Source organism: Anas acuta, chromosome 3, assembly GCF_963932015.1.
Source record: "Anas acuta chromosome 3, bAnaAcu1.1, whole genome shotgun sequence".
Taxonomy (NCBI): Eukaryota; Metazoa; Chordata; class Aves; order Anseriformes; family Anatidae; genus Anas; species Anas acuta.
This window is the reverse complement of record NC_088981.1, coordinates 78,103,396-78,113,533: the sequence shown is the minus strand read 5'-3', so window position 1 is coordinate 78,113,533 and position 10,138 is coordinate 78,103,396. Positions and strand designations below refer to the sequence as shown.

At 36.7% G+C, this 10,138-nt stretch overlaps 1 long non-coding RNA gene across 1 annotated transcript; it reads right to left on the bottom strand.

The window, feature by feature from the left end:
- Positions 1-4,658: 4,658 nt before the first annotated feature.
- On the bottom strand, positions 4,659-7,684 carry LOC137853054 (uncharacterized). The gene is made up of 3 exons (XR_011094198.1): positions 7,360-7,684; positions 6,799-6,986; positions 4,659-5,934 (listed from the first exon to the last, which is right to left on the bottom strand). It is a non-coding gene; the product is annotated as an uncharacterized lncRNA (long non-coding RNA).
- Positions 7,685-10,138: the final 2,454 nt, after the last annotated feature.

The window sequence follows — 10,138 nt, the reverse complement described above, 5'->3', positions numbered from 1 at the left end:
TTGTAGAATCATAGAAAGTTCATCTTGTATTTTAAACTTTTCTTATTCTCATGAAATACACAATTCTAGATCAAGCTGAATTTAATGATGAGTGCTTAATACTTTGAAGGCAATTCATAATTTTGCGTGTAAAAATAGGAATATATGGAAGGGGGTACTTAGGTACCTAGGAATGCATCAGATCTTAATCTTGTGAGGTAGTGAATAACTTCAGCTTCCACTAGAAGTCCTAGGAATGTGCGGGGAAAGCTAGAAAGAGATAACTCGACACCTTCAATGACTGAGCTCAAGATGAATTAGTGTGATTAGTGTCATGTCTTATTGCTTAATTGACTACCTTTAGGTATAATATAGTTGGCTTTATCACAGCAAAATCATTTTGATTTATTTGATGTATTGTATATCATAAGGAGGTTAGTTTGCATAGTTGTAATATATTCCAAGGGCACAGATAATGCATTTTACATAAGCAGTTCTAAATTATTCTGACTAGATTAGACTAGATTATCCTGAATTTATCTGTTTTTATTTTTTATGAATTTTATTTTTGATTGTATTTTTCCTCACGTTGCCTGATATACATGTAGGAGTTGAATACTTCTCTGGCATAAATAACTATATTGTAAATATTCCAGAAATTTAGTTGGAACAGAACAGTTGGAAATATTGACTATAAGTGCAGTTCATAACAAATCATATCATGTTAATTTATTATAGGCTATTGACTTGTTAATTTTTCTCTTTGGCTCATAAACCTCAAAGTCTATTTGCGAGAGGTCAAATGAGGGACTATGCTCTCTAAATAAGCGTGGGGCTTTGCCACAAGAAATGAAAAATGTGTCTGGTGAATGATTTTTTTTTCCTTGTTTTTTCTTAAATCGTCTAGAGTTGTTGGAAGTATAAGACAGTTCATTTAAAAGGAAAAAAATAAATAATAAAAATATAATGAATAAATAAATAAATAAAGCAGTCTAGAAACTAAAGAATTTTTTCACAAAGTTGAATTGTGCAAGTTGATAAGTGCAAGACATCTTCATAGGGACATCAATAATAACATTTGGCTTATCCAGCAAAAGGTTGGTAACTTTATTCAGAAAGCTTGAATACTTTAAAGAAATAAATATTCAAACTTGAATTTCAAGATCTGATACCTATTACAGGCTTTTAGTTTTGTCTTTTTTCATAAAGTAACTCAGGTGTTCAGGGATAGTCAGCCTTTTAACCAGATATATACTCCTGGAAACAGACTACATTTTGTCATGTTCCACCAATACTACTCATACCTTTAATGATTATGCTCTAATGACTTTTCACAATTATCCCCATGCACTGAGCAGGTTAGCTGAATTCCTCTCTACACAGTTGAAAAAGTTCAAAGAGAAAATTTTCTTAATGTCATTCAATAACAGCATACTACATGTCATGTTCTTATGGACTTCATGTAGAGGTGCATACAGCATCATTTAGAATGGGAAACTCAAATATTGTTTGCTATTTGACTGTTCAGATAAGAGAAATCTTAAAGCAGGATGGTAACCTATGAGTGTTTCTCTCTGCCTCTGATAACTCCCAGTAAAGGCAAAAAGCATTGTCATATTTTTCACTGTTTTTTATTCTAGTGCAGTCACTTATATTTCACGTCTATGTGAAGAAGAGAAGAACTAGGCTACTAGCATCCTAGTTCTCACTTCTAGGACTCATTCTTGTACATTTAAAGCATGGTAACAAAGTCCACTACCTTTCTTCCACCTGGACTCTTGTATGAATTTGAGCTAACCAGCGGACATAGGCAAGGTTTAGCCGATGGAATTGTAGATGTTGAAGGAGCTTTCTAGAGATATACAAAGATCTGAGAAATGTTTCCATCTGAATATATTTTCTGTACTAGCCAGAACTACTACAGGCTACACTTGACTTCACCTTAAATAAAGGGCAGACTATCTCATATACTTGATATGTCCATGTCCTGACATATTATGTTTAGAGCCCCATCTGTACCTAACAGAGTTGTTTGCCATATAATCATTTTGGCAATTTATGAGTTCTACTTAGGAATAAAGCTCCCTGCAGTTAATTCAAATATACCCAGAGAATAGCATCATACACAATGTTTTTATATTTACTATGAGCCTGTATTTTAACAGCCTGTTAATGCATTATTGTCCTTGAATCGGCATAAAGTATGGACCAAAACTACAGGGTTTATTTATTTATTTATTTATTTATTTCCAAAATTAATATTGCAGAATTCATCAGGAAAATCTGCCTTCTTTGTGTTTTTGAAATTGAGCTGCTGTATGGCAATATACTGAACTTTCTCCCAGTGACTTCAGGAAGACTTGGAGGACAATGAAAGAATCTTGAGGTTCAATGATTTTCATTACTATTGATGACAAAATTAACATAAAAAATATAAAATTATAAATAATAATACAAACAATCTGCTGAGATGGGGTATCTAAAAAGAAAACAACAATGGGTTTTCTGATTTGTTTTTTAAATTCAGAAGAGGGAAAAACAAAACAGAACAAAACAAACACTAAATGCAATCCATAATTGTAGTTTCACTGATTGACATGTACTTGTATAAGTTATGTCACCTTAGCCTATAGTGTGAAAACACATGACTGGCACTGAATGCTAATAGTTTCTGGATGTGAAGAATAGCTCTAATAAAGTGAAACACTGAGAAGAATATATAATCCATAAACCGTCTAAGTCTCAATAAAACTCTACTGACATATCAAGTCCTGAAACTTGGCTTTGAGATAAACCCTGCTGTAATGTCAAAACCTGAAATTGGGCTTAAATGATACATTTGCTTTTAGCTACGTCTCTTGAAGTAACAACTTTACTAACAGTCTCAACCCAGTCATTAGCCAGTCTGAAACAATTACTATACCTATTTTAAATTCTGCTTGTTAGTTTTTCTTTCAATAAAAATGAAAAGAAAGAAAGGAAGGAAGAAAGGAAGGAAGAAAGGAAGGAAGAAAGGAAGGAAGGAGATTTTCTATCAAGAAAGGTGGGAATGGTGATTGCCTTTAAGACAACTTAGGAAATACTTTTCATTTTGCTTGAAACAGCTCTATAATTTCAGTCATTTTCTCTAAAGACACATCAGCAAACTTTTGGAAGGAAGATGACAAGCATCTTCAAATGCCAAAAAAATCTGAGGATAATAGCTAGATATAAACTATAAAAATAAATCATAACATAAAAACAAAAAAAAAAAACAAAACCAAACAAGCCCAGATTGAGTGATCTGCTACACTGCAGTAGATTTAAGGATAATTTTGTATTTCTAGGGAGATTATAATAAAATATATCAAGCAGTTTTGGTCAAAATATTAATTGCTTGATCTACAATATTAAGATTGCATACAACATTGGCAGCCCTTCTAGTATATGCTGAGCTTGTCACCCATATTGATGGAGCTGGGAGACCTTTAAAGATAAACCAGAATTCACTCTTATCTCCCCTTCCCCCCCAAACAATTGTTTCTGCATTCCAACAAGGAGTTCAACAAGAAAAAGTCAGGTAAACAGATTCAATTTTTTTTTTTTTCCTCATATTTTCTTGTTCCAGGAAGATTACAGTTTACTGGCATTTTTGAGGTAAAAATTTGTGCTTTCTTGTTCACATTTAAATCTCTGCAACTAGAATTGTGAGAAAAAATTAAAATAAAAATATTTCTAGGAAAAAATAAAAAAGGAGATAACTATTTTATCAAAGATTTGAGAACCGGGAGTTATTATAATAACATACTAAAAACACTATCTTTTATGTATTCTCTAAAGCATATTAAGCATATCTACTTTACCAGACATAGGAGGTCCCAGTTAACATAAAATTATTTGTCATATAGAAAGCTCTACAAACACCAGAGACCTGGGACAGTTCCGCTGCACTGCATGTGGAAAGCTCATACTAGAATGTCTAAATCTTGAAAACCCATGTTAGCTCTCTCATGAATTCCTTTTTGGGAACCATGAAAGGGGACAGGGCAATCCACCAAAAAAATATCACTAAAGATGAATTGGTGCTATGTTCTATTAAGGCATGGAACAGGCAGATAGATTACTGAATCTTCTTATTTTATTTGTTTGGTTTTGTTTTGTTTCTTCTTCAATTTATACTTTGTAATTTATTTGTGGAACCGATTTTTCCCTCTTCATAAATGTAAGTGGACTCCTAGTATAATGAGTTCACTAAGGCCTTCAGGTACTATTAAAAAAAAAAAAAAAGCAGCTGGTCTAGTACAGATTGTTACCTGAAATCTTCAGTCAAAGATGTGAAGAAACATTGCAATCTTATAACTTTCCCACTGCTTGTTAATTCTGTTTTTAATAAATAACAGAATAAATTCTGTTTTTTCGAAACACTTGGAGTCCATATACACAAACCAGGCTACTCAAACTTAATGTAGTAGGATATATGAGAGAAAAAAAAAGTGTTTTTGACTCACAGTACAGCAGGAACATTTTTGTCTATTTTTAAATATTATAATGTCTGTCCCTTGTCCAGACCAACAGGCAATACTTTTAAGCCAAAGTCAAGAGGGGTGGGATGCATGAAATAGCCATAACCTTATTTATTTTTTTCCTTTATTTTCTCCTCTATTTTATTCCAAATTTTAAGTAGAAATAAAACAGGACAGGAGAGTGAGAAGCTGTAAGCAGTAAGACATTTCATATATATCACTGATCACACACACACACACAAAGACAAATAAAACAAATACTTCCATATAATTCTAACTGCAAGTGGAAATCTTGAGGTCTGAACCATGACATGATAATGTTACACCAATGTACACTTCATAGTGTACAGTATAATGTTATATTTCATAGAAATAATGCACTGTGTGAAAAAGATCACATAGTGGAGCCCTGGAAAAAAAGATCTATGCACAATTATAGATTGGGGAATGAAGATGTCTTCATGGTATGCAGTGACATCAAAAAACAATAAACATAGGAAGAAACAATATGGAAAATTATATAATGCCGTTATATCAAGCAGTAGTAAATCTGTGCTCTGGATACTGTTTTCAGTTTGGGTTATCTCATTGCAGAAAGTCTGAAAATTACATGAATACAAAAGAACCATACAAGAACAGCAATGAAGAGGTAGTGGGTGAGCCTATTCTTCTATTATTTGGAAGTAGACATTAAGAATTAAAACAGAAAGTAGTGAACAAAAAAATAGAAGATGCAGTGAAAGCATGCTACATATTCTAGTATACTTATTTCTGGTATACTTATTTCTATAGTATAGGCACCAGAAGGTAGTCTGACATTTAAAAACAGTACTTTTAAAACAGGCATTGTTATTCTAGCAAGAGATAGTTAACCCAAGAAACTCACTTCAGCAAAATATTTATCAGAAATTCCAATGTAAGGCTAAAGTCAGATTAACATTTTGTAAGACTCAACATTGCACAGAACTAAAAGCTATCAATCTTCATGAACTAGGACATCAGCTGGTCACCAGCTGGTGACAGGACAAAAAAAAAATCTCATCTGTTAAGGGCAAGAAAAATGCCTTAATGTATCTAAATGTTCAGTTACCCTCTGAAAACCAAGTCTGAAAATAGCATAGTAAGGTTCTTTGTTCACTATTTCTTAATGAAGTTCAGCTCAGTCCTGTACTGCATAAACTTTATAATCTGCGATCTCTATCAGTTCAGCTGAGATCTTTATGATAAACTGCATTCTCTTGGGATATGCAGTTTGGCATCTTCAGTGGATAATGGCATTTTTAACAAAAGGAATATATCGAGAACTGTAGATAACTTATGTTGTATGGGTAAATCCAGCTCTCAAACTTACATGCAGAGGTACAGATCATCAGATTAGCAGCAAGACTGGCCAGGATGATGTCTTTCTTGGACCAAGAAAATCAACTGCTTCATACCCTGAGACTCAGCTTCACTATGCAACGAAGAGAAGAAAAGCCATTGTCACTTTTCTGTACAAATTTTCCTTGAGCTTTCTTTCTTTTCCAGCTTCTTGAAGGGGTAAATTATGTGTTTTGTGGCCATATGAAGGTTTTGATGTGTGGCCCACAGAAAAGAAAGATTTACAAACTCTGATCATTATCCATGCTAATATTAAATTACAAGTGACAATTATAAATCAGCACATTTTCTCAAAACTAGAAATAAAAACTAAACAATTACCAAAAGATCTTTAAAGAAAGCAATAGCCTTGAGCTGGCTTCAACCCACAAACATCTAGTATCTTAATGGTGAGCATATTATAGAGATTAGTAATGAGAACCACATTGGTATTTTGTTTGAAATGTGTATTGCAATTGCTATATTATGTTAAGTGTAACTTAAGTTTGTATTATGCTTTCAGAATATTTTGTATTTCTATGCTAGGTCAGAAATTTGTTTGTGACATAAAATACCTTCAAATAAATAAATTTGATATTAAACATTACACCCTCCAAACATGGAATATCTAACCGAACTTGTTCAGAGAGTATTGGACTGACACCTATTTGTAGAGGTAAGAGGCTTAAAGGCTTCTAAGCACTTTTGACTCTTAGCATGAGTATTATTTATGATTTCATGCTTACCACGTTAAAACAAAAACTATTTACCAAATCAAGTGTTTAGTATTGAGAGGTACTGTAAAATATGGAGTTTTTATTATTTAGTTCAGTTTAAATCAAATAAATTTATTCAAAGATTTGCAGGATTTCTTGTTTAAGTGTAAGGCATAATCACACAGTTGTGTTCAAAGATTTAGGGGATAAAAGAGAAATGAAGTATAGATTTAAGCACTCACCTTTCTAATGGACATTGAAAAACACACTCTGCTCCTGAGGGTACCAGGAAAGAATTATAGTTTGAAGCTGCCATACCTCTCTAACTGCAGTGAACTGATATACACTTCAGTCAAGTAGGGAAGTCAGGCACTGAATTAATATTTCATCAATTCTCATGGTCTGGGAAAAGCAAAATGTTTCTTCCACCCTAGAGAAAATAGTAGAATTCAACCATGAATGAAGAGCAAGGAACTAGTTATTAACATTAAGATTTCTGCATACTCAGTCAGGCATCATACAAAAGGTAGGTCACAATGAACCAGTTGTACAAAAAATGTTGCACAGTTCAAACTCCAAGCATCTGTTTCACACATAGCTGAAGCATGAGATATTACTAATATTTCTTGTGTCCTATAGTTTATGTACATGGGAGTACAGTTTAACAAAACTCTACCTACCATAGAGTGGTATACAAATGATGCAAATTCAGTTACATCAACAAATAATAACCCACAATGAAGAGAAATTTAAGAAAACCTTGATCATTTAACATTTGTGTTCTTTAGGCTGTTATGCCTAACCTTAAACATAGAATATCATTGACTTATTGACACAACAGCTTCTGTCTTGCATCCCGAGCTGTTAACAATATGACTTCTGCCACACAAAAATTGTTTCATTAAGAAAGCTGATGATGAGACATGCAGATCCCATTCCCTCTTCTCTGATTCAGCTGCTCAACCTACACCACATGAATAAATGAGCAAAAGCTATCACAATCTGAAGAATGATTTGCACAAATTCCTAATGTTTTCAAGGTACAACAAACTGCTGAACAGAACTGAACAAAGTTTTGCTCAAAATCCACTTCACAATCCCTGAACTTATTTGTTTTCTCCCACTTGCTTTGAGAGCAGGTTATCAGCTTTTGGTGGCAAAGAATGGCTGGGAAAACACGTCTTTAGGTAAGGCACAGCTGGAAGAGGCTAAATAACCTTCAGCTGGAGAACCTTTGTTCAGTAAGCAGTGAGTCAGCAGTGTGCCCAGACAGCTAATTGGACAAAATGCATTTTAGGATGTATTAAACACAGCACATCCATCTGGTCAAAAGAGGTGATTCTCTATATTTTGTGTCAGTACAGCCTCCCCTTGAATATCATGTGCAGTTCTGGTCTCCATAATATTAATAAACAAACAAATAGATAAATAAATATATGTTAAGATCCTTGAAATGTCCAGAGGAGGGCAAAAAAGCTGGTACAAGGATTGGGAGGGAAAGGAACCATGCCAGAGGAGTTAAAATACTCCATATTAGCAAACATCATTGACACTACACTTATCCACAGGCTGCTGAGTATCATATACAGTCAAAGACAGGAAAGCAGGTCAATGAATAAGAAGGCATGTGCAACAAAGTGCATCACATGTTTTCACCAGCATTTGATTGATAATAACTAGTGATGGATTGTTACCTCTAAACAAGAGTTGATATCAGATTTGTAAAAGTGAAATGATGATTCTTGGTCAGCTGTGACAACATGACAACCTTTTTTTTTTTTTTTTTTTTTTCCTCAGGGGGAGAGATTTATTTTATTATTATTATTATTATTATTAATTTTAGTTTAAAGATTTATTTCACAGAATCACAGAATTTCTAGGTTGGAAGAGACCTCAAGATCATCGAGTCCAACCTCTAACCTAACACTAACAGTCCCCACTAAACCATATCCCTAAGCTCTACATCTAAACATCTTTTAAAGACTTCCAGGGATGGTGACTCAACCACCTCCCTGGGCAGCCTGTTCTAGTGCCTAACAACCGTTTCGGTAAAGAAGTTCTTCCTAACATCTAACCTAAAACTCCCCTGGCGCAACTTAAGCCCATTCCCCCTCGTTCTGTCACCAGGCACATGGGAGAACAGGCCATCCCCCACCTCACTACAGCCTCCTTTGAGGTATCTGTAGAGAGCGATAAGGTCGCCCCTGAGCCTCCTCTTCTCCAGGCTGAACAAGCCCAGCTCCCTCAGCCACTCCTTGTAGGACTTGTTCTCCAGGCCCCTCACCAGCTTCATCGCCCTTCTCTGGACCCGCTCAAGCACCTCGATGTCCTTCTTGTAGCGAGGGGCCCAAAACTGAACACAGTACTCGAGGTGCGGCCTCACCAGAGCCGAGTACAGGGGGACGATCACCTCCCTAGCCCTGCTGGTCACACTGTTTCTGATACAAGCCAGGATGCCGTTGGCCTTCTTGTCCGCCTGAGCACACTGCTGGCTCATATTCAGCCGACTATCAACCATCACTCCCAGGTCCTTCTCTGCCTGGCAGCTCTCCAACCACTCATCTCCCAGCCTGTAGCTCTGCTTGGAGTTATTGCGCCCCAGGTGCAGGACCTGGCACTTGACCTTGTTGAACTTCATGCAGTTGACCTCAGCCCATTGCTGCAGCCTATCCAGATCCTCCTGCAGAGCTTTCCTACCCTCGAGCAGATCGACACACGCACCTAACTTGGTGTCATCTGCAAACTTACTGAGGGTGCACTCAATGCCCTCGTCCAGATCATTTATGAAGATATTAAAGACGACCGGCCCAGCACCGAGCCCTGGGGGACGCCACTAGTGACTGGCCTCCAACTGGACTTGACTCCATTTACCACGACTCTTTGGGTCCGGCTATCCAGCCAGTTTCTAACCCAACGAACCATGCGCCAGTCCAAGTCAAGAGCAGCCAGTTTCTTGAGGAGAATGCTGTGGGAGACGGTGTCAAAAGCCTTGCTGAAGTCAAGGTAGACCACATCCACAGCCTCGTCCACCCAGCGTGTCACTTTGTCATAGAAGGAGATCAGGTTCGTCAAGCAGGACTGTCTTTCACAAACCCATGCTGACTGGGCCTGATCGCCTGCTTGCCCTTCAAGTGCCACATGATGACTCTCAAGAGGATCTGCTCCATGAGCTTCCCTGGTACTGAGGTCAAACTGACAGGCCTATAGTTCCCTGGGTCTGCCCTCCGGCCCTTGTTGTAGATGGGCGTCACATTTGCTAGCCGCCAGTCAACTGGGACCTCCCCCGATAGCCAGGACTGCTGATAAATGATGGATAGGGGCTTGGCCAGCTCCTCTGCCAGTTCTCTCAGTACCCTTGGGTGGATCCCACCCGGCCCCATCGATTTGTGCACATCCAAGTGCCGTAGCAGGTCACCAACCAGTTCTTTGTGGATAGTGAGGGCCACATCCTGCTCCCCATCCCCTTCCACCATATTTATTTATAAATTATCTAGATTTGCTAGATTGTCCATGTAGGGACTTCAGCTTATGGTGTTATTCATTCCTTGGCTTCTGGAAATGTTGTTATGTTCCTCAGTGTGC